Genomic DNA, 14,593 nt, shown 5'->3' with positions numbered 1-14,593 from the left:
CTACTAAGACTTTTTTGACCATGTTATTGGGCCAAGTACACTTCACCTACATGCATCAACCTGGCCCAAGTTGAATACAAGACTAAGGGGAAATGAATAACCAATGACCAATCTTCCCAAACCCACAAGAAATAATTTTAATGGAAAACTAGGTTCATCACCTACTTAGATGTGTGGCCTAAATTAATCACATATTGGATTCAAATGAAATACAATAAAAGTGGGAAAATGCCCAATGTTCTTGAGTCCAAAAAGGGAAAAGAGTCACACCCCAACCCTAGGTGAGGCGGACAAGTACCATAGAATACATGCTTTACAGGTGACCTATGCTGAGAAAGTAATCTACAATGAAGATAGACTTACTGATGAGAAGCTTCATTACAACATATGTTGACTAGCTGAACCAATGCATAAGACAAATGAAACTATGAATGTAGATGATAGCTTTACTATATCTACAAACACTCTATTCGAATCCAATAATGTACTACTATGACAATACACATTGTAAAGACTCGGCAAACCCCCGAATCAACCTGGAGGTCAACAACAACCGCTGAGTATCATGTGATTCTATAGGGGAGATCTACTTTTGAGTACTTGTACCAGCAGCATGAAATGCAGTGTCCCTATCAGGGACGTTAGTACAAAAGAATGAATTAAATATGTAAGGAATAATACTATCATATTTAACATGAGAGCTAAAGTGAAACCAAATACAAATACATAAGGATTAGAGACAACCTTTGGTAGTACTTGTTGAATCATGTAGGTTACATTATATCCTTTACTTTTGTATACTTTTAATCTTTATACAAAATGTTATAAAAATGACCAGCTGATCAGCTGTAGATTAAGATGAACAACGCTAGGCATTTCAACCCGTGGGATGCTGTCCTCATAATTCTACAAATCAAGATCAGCCCATGCAAGGATTTCGCCCATAAATTGCCACCCTTCCATACCAATGCAGATCGACCCATGCTAGGATTTCGCCCCTGAGCTGCCACCCCCTTATACCAATTGGTATTGGACAATGCTAAGATTTCACCCCTGATCTGCCACACATAATCATACAGATTACTTCACTTATATTCTTTCATCTTTGATATTTTTGTTTTGTTGTTCATAACTTTTATGAGATTGTTGTTTTGATGTTCATAACTTGTTTCTGATTGTTGTTTTGGTTTTCATAATCCTTTTTTATAATTGGAACTATGGACCAGTTGTAGAAGACATGAATATTGACTTAAGACATTAACAATTATTTGGGAAGTAAATGTTACTTGAACGTAATACTTAGGAGATGATAAGACTCTATAAGCATTTTCACATCACATCCATTGAATACATTAAAATTCAACCAAGATATTTGAAATCTATATTACACAAATACAAGGTATTCATGAATGTGGAACAACCGGGGAATGTGTCACATCCGGGGAGCACCCCTTAGACGTAACCGGCATCGTCGTCCTCTTTGAGGACTAAGACAAACCTCTTAGCTTAAATAACATAATTAAGTTAAAATACATTTTAATATATTCATAATATCCAAAAAAATCATACACAAAGTAATTCACAAGATCTATTTCGAGATTGGAAAAGACCCACATGAAAATCTAACATTTGAAATCAATTTGATGGAACCCTTTGAGGAAAGAGGTATCAAGGTGAAATGAATCCCATACCTTACTAATTGATGAAGATTGAAGAAGAAATTTTACCCTTTGAAGACCTTGAACCCACTCCTAGCTTTGTCTTCAATGGATTTCCTTAGGTACAGAAAAAGAAGAGAGAAGGTTGATAGTTTTGGGTTTGGGAATTATGAGAGCTTAGGTTAGTATAATTAGATTAGAAGCTTTATGTAGGTTTTTTAACTAACATAATCAGACCTCCGTTAACCCCCAACTAATTAAATAAACCCTTTATTAATTAACTGAAATCAACTTAAAACGTGCAGCAACTCAGGCCCTCACAAATGAGACCCCGACCAACGGTCCGTCTGTGAGACGACGGCAATACAACACTCCCTTCTGTTGGTCCGTCATTTTGGTTGGAGACTAGTACAAAACTAGTATTTATTAAAATTATTAAGTGTTCATGAGAGAGGCAATCGACGCCCCGTCGATAGACACACGGATTGTTAACTACAACTCGCGAGTCACACTGCCTTGGGTAGTCCTTTGACCCCATAAGAAAGGGTCCTCCTCAAGGGCCCTTGGTTAGTCCTTGGAAAGTCGTGCCCAGACGTTTAAACTATGAATTAACTCTAATACGTCTTAGACACCCTTCCACCAACATTCATTATTTTCTGAAAGACTCGTCATAGACGTTCTTTGACATTTTGGTTTCTACAATTCCTAAATGAAGTATGTTCATTAATATAGACCTTAAAATAGTGTCTAAACTTTTTGACACTCGTGTTAGGCTCTAGAACATGTCTTAGATTTTTTAAGTGTTACTAAATGTAAGCAAATTCAACTTAAGGACGGATATATATTCCATGTAAATACATATAAACATACAATTGAAAAAGTGGTGATCTTGTTATGTAATATTATAGTCTAACACAATGGGAGTAATTACAAAGAAAGGGAACATATGAACATGTGACAAGATGACATATCTATAACCAATTGAAGCAAGTTGGAAAGATATGGAAAGGTTGTATAACCATCCTTTAAACATATGTACCATGTGTAATCTAGGACAACTTTGACCTTTATAACACTGTCTTATATAAGAGAAATATGTGCTAGGGGTACTTGGACAGTGAAACAAGATTAAAGTTGCATGCTAGAACTTGGTAGAGTGAACATGCACATTTAGTAACAAAGTCATATTAGAGTAGTCACTTCAATGCTATAGGGAGTTGGAACTGTAATTATGGATCATTCACTACCAAGGGCAGTTAGAAAGCTTACATTTTGTAATGCAAGTTTTGGATTCATGTAAAAGATATAGTAAATCGGATATCCTTACATACCTTGATATATCAAGACGTATGACTTAAGATCCTTCTCTTCATATCACTAATCTACAATACAATAAGTTGTAAGACTAGTATTAGTAGATAATCAATCAATTTGAGCCACTTGATCGCACCCAAAGAGTAACAAAGCAATAAGCTACAATCAATGTAGCGAGTCTTTTCTTTCCTTCCCTATCCCTTTAATTGCGTCAATATACTGTAAAACCTTCTTATCAGGCCCTCTCCAAAACTGCTGCAATATTTAAGTCCTTCAACGTCTCCATAACTTCCGCGCACATCTAGTCACATTCCTTAACATAACATACGTATTACAATCTTTGAACGTAATAATGTAATAGAAGCAATATGAATCATGGTTTTTGAACACCAGCACTTGAGAAGCTAACTTCACTTTTAAAGTGCTCAAACAATCTCCATAATTTAATTTAAAGGGGACTCCCACTATGGCTGTCCCAACATGCACTAATAACCAGAACATCCTCCCCAATATTCACCACGTAAAATTAATAATTTCCAGCTCACAAATACACACCAATTGTCCTAATTAACTCAAGCAGAAGAGGGAGGAAATTGCAGAAGCTTACCTTGCTGGACATAAATGCCACTTGCTAAGACTTGGATTCTTCAAGATAAAGGTTGTTGTCCTTAACTTGTCTTAAATTATGCCTTGCAATAGCTTCAAATACCTATTATTCAAGAACCCTAATGGAATTTATGGTATGATGTATGAATCTAACAGAGAGAAGATAAAAATCTCTAGAAATCAAATTTTTTGTCAAAGTAAAATGGTTGGAGAAAGTTGATATCAATATCTTTTAAAGGGACGTGCTTTGACAGACTTTCTCCTCATTTTGGGCCATAATTTCTAAAGTAGGTGACCCACCTACTTGGAATTTTCATTTTGAAATTTTTGGACTTAAGAACATTGTCCTTTTTGCCACCTTTCTTGTATTTCATTTTTAGCCAACATGTGTCTTTAATTTGGGCCACTGATTTAAGTAGGTGGTGTACCTAATTTTCCATTAAATTATTTCTTGTGGACTTGGGAAGATTCAGCCTTCGATATATACTTTCCCCTTATTCTTTTATTCAACTTGGGCTAAATTAATGAAAAAAGGTGTAGTGTATTGTCCCATTAGAATGGTCAAAAGAACCTTAGTAGGTGATGCACCGACTTGGTCATTTGGGCTATTCAAAAAGTCAAAAAGTAGGTGATGCACCTACTTTAATTCTTTGGTTGTTTAATAAGTCTAAGTAGGTGATGCACCTACTAGTCAACTTGTATCTTAGTGAAGTCAAGCCAGCACCTCATTATTTTATTCCATTTGTAGACCTTTATAACTTTAACATAGCTTAGAACTTATATACACCATGTTACTTTATACTTTATACTCAAATACCACCATATGATCTCAATTTTAAATACTTCCATGGACACAACTAAATTGGGTTGCATCAAAATCTATGGAAAGTTCACTTTAAACCTATTCTATAGCCACTAGTAACATTGGAAACCGAATTCACAACTATACGACAAGGCAGTTTATAAGCGATATATAAATAGAACTAGCACACGTAACGCAGGGTGTTAAACAAAGTGAAAAGTCCAAGTAGGTGGGTCACCTACTTTACAAATTATTGCCCAAAATAATTGAGAAAGTCGGCTAAAGCAGTTGCATTTAAAAGGGTTTGATATCAGATTTATTTAAACAGTTTCACTTTGACAACAAACTGATTTCTAGAGATTTCATTCTTTTTCTCTTAGCTTAACACAACATCCATAAAATACCATTAGGGTTCTTGAATATTAGAGAGATAAAGCTATTGTAAGGTATAATTTAAGACAAGTTAATGTGGACAACCTTTACCTTGAAGAATTCAAGTCGTGGTAGTTTTGTCCAGCAAGGTAAGTTAATGAAATTTTCCCCCTCTTGTGCTTGAGTTAATAAGAACACTTGGTATGTGTTATGGAGTTGTAAATTCTTTCTTTTAATAGGTATAATAGTCGGGAGGATGATTAGTGCATGTTGGGATAGCAATGGAGGGGAGTCCTCTATAAGTTTAGTTATTAGTTGTTTTAGTGTTTTAAATCAAATGTGAGCTCTTCAAGTGTTTTAAAAGTAATGTTAGCTCTTCAAGTGTTGGTGATCAGAAACCATGAATCAACTTGCTTTTGTTACAGTAAATAATGTGTAAGGATTATTTTAGATATGTTATGATAAGGGATGTGACTAGAGGTATGGAGAACTTAAGGATACTTTAAAGGACTTAACTATTGTAGGGAGTTTTGAGAGGATCAGATACGAAGGTTTTAATAGTTGTGATATAAGGGAGAGTGAAGGAAAGAAACGTTGCCTAGATAATCCGCATGTGTACTCCTTGGTTAATATTTTGACGAGATCAAGTTGCTAAAATTGATTTTTTGCTACTAATACTAGTCTTATAACTAACTTTATAGTAGATTATCAATATGGAGAGAAGGGTTTAAGTCATTCTTTTTTAATTGTATAACATGGTATGCAAGGCTATTCTATTTCCTTTTATTTGGGATGAATCCAACACATGTAAGCTTTATAAGTGAACTTGGTAGTGACTGATCCATAATTCCAGTTCCTATTCCGTAGAGCATTAAAGTGAGTACTCTAATATGAGTTTGATGCTAAATCCGCATTCTTACTCTACCAAGTATTAGAATGCAAGGTTTAAACTTGTTTCATCGTCAAGTACCCTTGGCACGTATTCCCCTTATTTAAATCCAAGTGATCCGACATTATGCATGGTACATATGTTTATATATTGGATATAAATCTGCCCCCTATCAAGACAACTTGCTTGAATTGTCTGGCCCATTATATATGTCATCTTTACATGTTCATACGTTCCATGTATTAGTTATTACTCCACATTGTTTTATACTATTATGATACCATACGAGATGTCTACTTGTTTTATTGTACATTTATATGTACTTACTTGGAATATATATCCGTCCTTTAGTATAATTTGTCCATATTTTTCCTTGGTTCCACATTCATGCATACTCTATCTTTGATATTAGTCAGTGAGTCTATCATTTATAGTCAAATCTTTTTGTTGAATGTTAAATGTCTTCACTTGATATGTGTTTCAATTTGAGATGTCAAAATGCTTAATGAGTCAGAGAATCTCCTAACTATTACATTTATATTACATTTGCTTCGCACGTCATTGTCATTATCGTAAGTCCTTTTTTGGAAGTCTACTACTACTGGTCCACCGTTCCAAATCTCAACAATGATTATGACAACCAAAACAAAAATCTAAAAAGACTTATAAGTATCCAAAAAACAATCTCAAAAATTTGTGAACATCAAACAACAATCTCAAGGATTAAAGAATCTAAGTGAAGCAATCTGATAATTCTGGGTGGCAACCCAGGGCCAAATGCCTAGTATGGGTCGATCCCAAATAGTATGAAAGAGTGGCAGCTCAGGGGAGAAAGCCTTGCATCGACCTATCCTTATTGGTACGGAAGGGTGACAGCGCAGGGGCTAAGTCTTAGCATGGGTCGATCCCAATTTGTGGAATTATGAGGAAAGCATCCCACGTGTTAATATTCGTAGCATCGGTCTTTCTCTCCTACCACTTATTAGCTAGTCATTTGTCTAATGTCTTATAAATATTATAATTCACATAGAAGTAAAGAAAATAATGTAATAAACAGAATTAAACAAGTATAAGCAATGGTGGTCTCTAATCCATATCTATTAGTATTTGGTTTCGATTGAGGTATCATTTTACATATGGTTGTATTGTGCCTTACATATATAGGACATTCTATCTTACAAACGTCTCTTATTCGGGACGTTGCATTTCAAGTTGCAGGTACAAATACTCAATTAGTAGATCTCTCGAATAGAAACACATTATACTCAATAGTTGTTGGTGAGATCCTGGTTGATTAAGGGCTTTGCCGACTCTTTACTATGCATATTTTCATAGTGTTACCATCATGAATTCCATTAGAGGCTTTGAAAACGTTGTAAAGTTATGATGTGTCTTCATAGTTTCACTTTTCACATATACTGGTTCAGCTAGTCAACATATGTTGTATATTAAGATTTTGATCAGTAAATTTATCTCCATTGTAGTTTACTTTCTCATCATATGTAATTTTTAAAACATGTGTTCATATAATACTTTTCCAGCTTACATAGGGCTGGGGTTTGACGTATCATAGCAGTTTATCCTAGGGAATCTACAAAGCCGTGTCTTGTAGAGACAACTTATGAATGTGTTCAGTGCCATAATTACAATTAGGGTGTTGCTTGAAAATTTAGCAAAAGTTACCCTCCATAATTGAGACGTGATATTTCGTAAAGTTAAGAAGTCAATTCTAACTTGTACCTAATGATGATATTAATATTATTCTTACTATAATTAAGGTTAACAGTAGCTAAAGTGTCAACATGTAGCATACAAAGAGGATCTTAAGTTACCAAAATGTTAACTACATTGAGCTCATTTTATTTGACCGTCCACTCCACAAGGTATGTATTTATGTTATAGGCTTTTTGAGTTGCATTTTTACAAGATATTTCACGGTTGTTTAATGGAGAAAGATATATTACATGCTTAAAAATGATTGGTTACCTAGTTACATATATGAGATATCGCAATTCCTGACACATCTTATTAGGAAAATGTAACCATCTCTTGATTTCTATATTTCCTCCATACCTATAGGATCTATTGCTATATAGTACAGTTCTTCTCAATCTATGATATACTTAGAATTTTCAGCGTTACACTTGTCCTTATAGTTGATGTTGTTGAACAAATTTCATTTAATTGAGAAAAGGTAGTGGCACAATTTGATAGGTGGATTTATCAATGTGATAGTGTTACTAGAGATCCCCAAGTTGGATGATAACGCCCAAAAACTCTCCATATATCAACCGAATTATGTTAATATTTTGAATTTATATTGTATAGACCAAAAGCTCTGAATAAGTAATAATAACTTGTATTCTTTTCATGGTTATAAAACACAGGGATAAGTGTGCCAATAGCTGCATATGATATACGTGTTATCCATATATGATCGATGTGTTGGATATAGAGAATTATTGTACGACTAAAGCATAAGGTTAACAAAAGGGAAGTTTATTGGTTAGAACTAAGTTGTGATTAGTACAATACATAATGGGATCTAGTACGTATAACTACTATTTTTTATTAAAAGATAATTGTAAAATAGGAAGCATGTGAGAACGAAGCTTGAATTACATGGGACGAATATGTACAGACAACTTCTTTTTAGAAAAAGATGGAATATGTCCAATTCCCGTAAAATACGAGTAGGGGTAATATGAGGATGCTATAGATGAGTGAGATAGGTGGTTGTAAGAGATTTATTGTTGACACCCAATTTTGATTCTCCACAATATAAATTAATTAATGAGCTTCTTAATCTTAAACGTTTTGAAATAATTGGTTCCATTAAGGATTAAAAGGTTTTTCAAGTTATTCCTAATAAATCTTATCGTTTCCATAATTCTTAGATATTACGTACGATTTTAATAATAATGTATATGGCTATTATATGTTATGTTTATTCGAAATTCGTCTTTAAAGATATTACTTCGTTAAAATATTTTATTTATTAATTTAGTCATATAATGATTTACATTATTTTAATCAATTATTTTATGACTTAGTCGATTGTTTTATTTTGTTAAAATTTAAAATACTTGTTAATTAATTTTATTAATTTGCCTTTAAATTTTAATCCATGTAGCCAATTTTGGCTAAATGGGTTTAGATAAATTTGGACCCTTTATTTTTCAGCAGCACATTCAAGTTTTTTTAGCAGTTTCCAGCCTACTCAAAATAAACTCTGAGGCCCAACCTTTTGTTTCCTTTCTGTTCCCCTTTAACCAAATTTCAGGTAGATTAATTACCGACCCACTTCAGCCCTTCCCCATTCCAATATCCTGCCCATGATCAATCAACCTATACACCAAATATCCAAATCCAACCCTTGTTTCTTCCAAACCCCGACCCGACTATGTTACTTCCCCTTCCCCCCTCTTTCCTCTTCTCGCTGAAGAACCCAGTAGAAACGACGCGGCAGTGTCGAACCATCCACGCGCTAGATTTCTCCCTGGCGCATGAGAGCGCGTGTTGTACGCGACCCTGCTCTCGCGTCTTTGTCCCCCTTCCTTCCTGATGGTACTGTACCTGCCGGATTTTCGGTAGAAGCGGCTGTCATGACAGCAAAAGCAGCAACGCCTTTGTCTTTGTAGCAAAGGATCGCTCCACGTCGTTTTTCAAGGACAACTGATTGATCCTAGCCATACGCGTTTTCTCTATCCTTTCAGTATGAAGGAATCATTTCGTAGTATATTCTATTTGGATGACTGGTTTCGTTAGATGAATTCAAATTTTCATGGGCTTGTAAGGGGAATGAAGGCCCTTTCCTATTTTCGTCCTCGAACCCTATCAGCCCTCTATATAATCCGTTTTCTCCTCCAAACAAGGGAGAAATTTTTTTGAAAAAAAAAACAGGAGTGAGGAGGCAGAATTTTTTTTGCGATTTTCTTTCAAAATTTTGCTAAATAATAGAGTAAAAGGAAAGCACTCTCTTAAGCTTCGAAAATCTTAGACACCATTTCAAAAGAGTAGGAGATTGCTCAACAGAGTCCGGTTCTACATTTCTTAGCGGCTCAAAATCAAGCTCACGCTCGAAGTTTTGAAAGTTTTGTTGATTTCCTTTGCTCATTACTGCCTAGTTCAGCTGCTTCAAGAGAGGTAAACTCGATTCCCTTACATTCATTTGTTGTTCTATTTATTAGGCTTTGTACATGTCCTCTTTCGCATAAGTTTTAGCCTTGTGATTCTTGTTTTATTCTCTTGAATTATGGTAAGTCTTCTAAGCATTTTGTATAACCAAATTTTCCCACTCGTATGGGGCTGGAAAGATTTATGATTGCTCATTTCTATTCTTGCCTTGGCTTTGGTTAGTTGGGTTCGATACTAAGATTCAATATAGTTTCCTCTTACATAGTCAATCTATTGAGTTCTTTTCTTTACTGTTTGGATGAATTAATTAGTATTTATGCTTTCAATACCATTGATAGGAGATTTTGGGTTAGTTTAGGTCAATATAGGTTAGTGAATTGATTTTGTTAAGCTTGTGTGTTGAGAGTTTAGCTGCATTTTTCGTTATTGTAGTGAGCCTACAAGGTTGAGACCTCGTTTGTTCTACTTATATTTTGTTATAACCCTTTTTAGCATCTTCCTTCCATTATTTTGTGTGGCAGTCGTTTTAAGTAGCTATGCATCTGCATTCTTCATTTTCGCTGGATTTCGGGTGATCGTATGAACATGTAGTGAGATGATGATATAAATGTTGGTGCTAATTTCTTTAGGGTCATTATATGTGAAAGTTCGTAGTAACATTGCTATAGGTTAAAATTCCGTGAATCATCCTTATCAATATTCGTGTGCCCATGCTCACTATAAATCTTTGTTGTGGTATCCTAGCGTATTAAGTTCCTAGATATGCTTCATTTTCTCTGCTGAGAAGCCTCTAGATCGTGTTTGCGTATTTGTTAAATTTTGTCTAAGATTATAAGTTCGAGTAGCATCAAATGGTATTGGGTCTTCGTTTTGAAATCAATTATGTTTTTTATTTGTTATTGATTATCCATGCTCAATTTTAGGCCAATAGTTTGTGTTAATATTTTGATCGATCGTTTTGGATTGTGCATCGATTACATTAGTAGTGATTTGTTCAAGTATCCTGCTGCTTTATCTTGACATATATTTCAGTAACTTTTATGATCTCTGTGTGTTTGTGTTCAATTGCCCATAAGCTCTAAGCTGCCAAACCTCTTTTTTATGAAGCATGATATTCCAAATTGGGGTGGCTTGTTAAACTTTCTCTCTTTTCCATCTGCAAATCCTTGTTTTTCATTGTCTAAACCCGTATTTACAATGCTACGTTTGAACTTCACTGATCAGTCAATTAAACAATTTGGCTTACTGTGAGAATAAAATATCCATAGGGATCATTTGTGAAAGGAGAATTGTTTATCAGAGATTATGTTACCTTTTGAATCAATAGTAATATTGAAAGTGTAGGTTTGGCGCACCATTGTTTCCCTTCAATTTTTGCCCACCTTTTATCCTTTTGAATGTACTGCTCTAAAGGTGTATTACTATGCCATATGTTGTGAATTGCTATGACTATCACTTACATGTTTGTATTTATTTTCGCATGCAATATATGTCTGAGTTCACCGCGGACTTCTCCGTCTTCATCTTCACGAGACCCCTCTAAGCCTCGAATCCTCCAAGCGAGTCGAGCTCATCTACAATCAACAGAAGGATATAAAAGTTTTAAAGTATTGAATAAAGCTTAAGAAGTGGGGATCGGAAGACTCAATTTCCCCTTTTTGATGTTGGATTTTATTTGTAATGGGCCTAAGACCTTGTCCTTCTTTTCTCCTTATTTTCCATATTATTTGTATTTATTATTTAGTCTCGGACAGTTACAACAGAAAATGGGTCAAGAGCCAAAAGACAAGTGGGTCCAGATTCCAGTCAAGGCGGACAGAAACCCAGATTTGGACCCAAATCTCTCTCTCTCTCTCTCTCTCTCTCTTTTAAATTTATTATCTATGTGCTTTTGTTTATTTGTCGTTGGCTTAGGGTGAGAAAACTCCAAACCTCGTTGAATGCTATAATGTTTCTCGACTTAAAATTTGACCATGTTTAAAAAATAATATTTCAGACTTACAAGTTTCGCCTGGATTAAAAGCTCGCCTCTAAAAAATTTTCATTAGAGTTTCAATAAATTTCTATCCAAATCTAGTTAGTTGCCGGAAAACCGTATTAAGCAGAACGTCATAGGTGCCTTCAAAACCTTCCTAAGACGTTAATAAGAATCCCCGACCCTTTAAGTATTTTCGAATGAATTTTATCTTTTTAAGTCTTTTGAAAATCAAGTTTTCTTAATTTTCCTCAAAATTAAGTGGCGACTCTTTAAAAAAAATCGGAAACTTTTAAAAACAAACATTTTCCTTTTTTTTCCGATTAAATGAAATGGCGACTCTGCTGAGGAATTAGGAGGATTCTAACCTTAAAACTAACGTTATTTGGCTATTTGTGATAAATTATTTACTTTTTTAGTTTACCTTAGTTTTATATTCGTTGCATTTCCATGGCATTCTTCCGCCAAACAGAAAATAGTATGCATTAGGAAAATGAAAGTTACGTGTCTTTCCACGACCTTCTTCAGAAATACCCAAGAAGTCATTTGGGAGTATCAAACAAATAGTTGGAATGCGGTCATCCGACGTTGTTTGGTAGCTTCACCCCGATGTTTGTCCGACTCGGGTAACCGTCAACTTTAAAATTATTCTAGTAAACCTAAGATAGAGCGAAACAAAAACCAAATTATGCATTAGCCTAAGACGGCTTAATACCCAAAGTGTATTGAGTCCATTTAGTCAAAAACATCCAAAATTGTGTCTAAGGTCTTCGACCTACCGACACGTCATATTATTTGACATTTGAATGATGTACGTGTCAAAACCGATTTGGGGGTGGGGAAAAATCTAACTAGTTTCTATTTTGCAGATATCGATCGTTTCCGAAAGTTTGACATGGTTATATCAGCGCCACATCAACTCAAGATGTGGTATGATAATTTGTATGGGGATCATAGAATAACTCTCAACAAATACGTAGGTGCATTAACGGAACTGATCAACATGAATGGTTGGCCGGAACTTGTATAGGTACTTACGGGATATTGGGAAATCCAGAGGATGGTGTTTCAATTCAGAATCCCCAAAATTACCCCAACTCTGGAGGAAATAAGAGACTGTATAGACACCGTAGGCACCGGGATAGAAAGGAGAGCAAGAAAACAAGAAGATATCTTCATCCCCAATAATCCTTCCATAAATGATATTACGGACTGGTTTGGGTTGAGAAAGGACTTTGCCTACGGGTGCCAAGAATCCCACGTAGCATTCAAAGACCTTTATATTCGATTTGGACATGAGACCTTCTATGCCACTTACAACCGAGAGTTCAAGATCTCCTAAAGAGAATGGAACGAGATTCGTCCTATAGCATTTGTTGTGGCGTCATTTGGAACAATGGTCTTCCCTCATGGTAGAAGTTTGAGTATCAATACCCGAGTTATAACACTCGTGCACACCTTGTTCAAAGGGTAGTAAAACCAAGGGACAAGAAAATATTACCCTATAGCTCCGGTCATCCTATCCGACATGTATCGAGCCTTGGGAAAGTGTAAAGAGGGACATAGATACTTTCAAGGATGTAATGTACTACTTCAGTGGTGGATACTCAGACATGTAGAAAAGGGTGCTGGGACTCGGGAGCTGCATACGCTCGACAACAAGAATACCCTTAAGGATTTAAATGTTAGTTGTACTGGGAAAATATGAACAATCGAAGGACAAGGGGGAGATGGGCTCAAATTTTCTCCAAATTTAGAAGAAGACCTCCAATGGATGCTCAACCTTTTTATCTCCAAAGAAGTCTTCATGGAGAGCCGCAGACATGTTGTGCTTCCTCTACCAGGCATCCGGAATTCGCCCTTATGCCCCATTTCGAGTGTTGCGACAGTTTTGAAGGAGACAAACTGTACCCAGAGAAGCGTACTATGGCGCTTATGTGTACGATATAGGAGATGATATATTGCACGACGTGTCTGAAATGTTCAGAGAATGGAAAAGCACCAAGTGTATGGATAAAGACATCATCGCCCCTGATCGGTTGAATGATGGGTATGAGAAGGGTTACAAAGAATGGTTGAAGAAGGACATACAAAACGTCTCCTTTCAAAATCCGCATAGCTTTTGCATTGTAACAGAGAGAGAAGCCAAAGTAGTGGCCGAGCTACAAGAGATGAAGGAAGAGGCCAAATAGGTGTACGCTAAGTTTATCGTGAACCAAGATACTCTTGAGAGGGTGCCTCAAGAGGTTGAAAGACTGAGGCGTGGTTATGATGATTTTTATAACTGGATCAAGGAAAAAATTGAGAGGATGCGATACGAAATCTTGGAAGACAAAGGACGCCTGGGTGAAGGTTTTTTGTTGATGCTGAGATATATGTTTCAGCACACAAGGCTAAGAGGGACGACGATGGAGCAAGATCATCCGGAGAGACATACTGGACCTCACCCCTGCGTGGGTTTTTATATGTATTTACATTGTTTTAGCCCCTGTGGGAGCCTGCCTCTATCACACTTTCAAATGGCCCCTGCGTGGGTTTATCTTGAATATTTGTTTCCCCTTTGTGAAAATTATTATTCATTAGGTAATTTTATTTTGGGGGGAATTGTTTATTTGGTTCAAATTTACACGTACATCATTCGAATGCTCTAGGCCTACCCCTGGCGCAAAAGGGCCGCCCGGTATGTTTTAGGATGCGATATATGTGTGTTTAACTGCTTATGTGTTATGTTGCTATGAATGAGGATATCATAAACTCACTCCTATCCAGAAATTTCCAAAAAATATACAGAAGCCACTGTTACAAAATGTCCGACCAAAAAATTTCAAGTCTTAAGTTTC

At 35.7% G+C, this 14,593-nt stretch overlaps 1 long non-coding RNA gene across 1 annotated transcript; it reads right to left on the bottom strand.

Annotated features, from left to right (window-relative positions):
* Positions 1-221: 221 nt before the first annotated feature.
* LOC104647410 (uncharacterized) lies at positions 222-3,788 on the bottom strand. The gene is made up of 3 exons (XR_003246750.2): positions 3,580-3,788; positions 2,990-3,285; positions 222-1,058 (listed from the first exon to the last, which is right to left on the bottom strand). It is a non-coding gene; the product is annotated as an uncharacterized lncRNA (long non-coding RNA).
* Positions 3,789-14,593: the final 10,805 nt, after the last annotated feature.

The sequence above is a fragment of the Solanum lycopersicum genome, chromosome 5, assembly GCF_036512215.1.
Source record: "Solanum lycopersicum chromosome 5, SLM_r2.1".
Taxonomy (NCBI): domain Eukaryota; kingdom Viridiplantae; phylum Streptophyta; class Magnoliopsida; order Solanales; family Solanaceae; genus Solanum; species Solanum lycopersicum.
The sequence above is the reverse complement of the archived record's forward strand: the minus strand, read 5'-3'. Positions and strand labels throughout refer to the sequence as shown.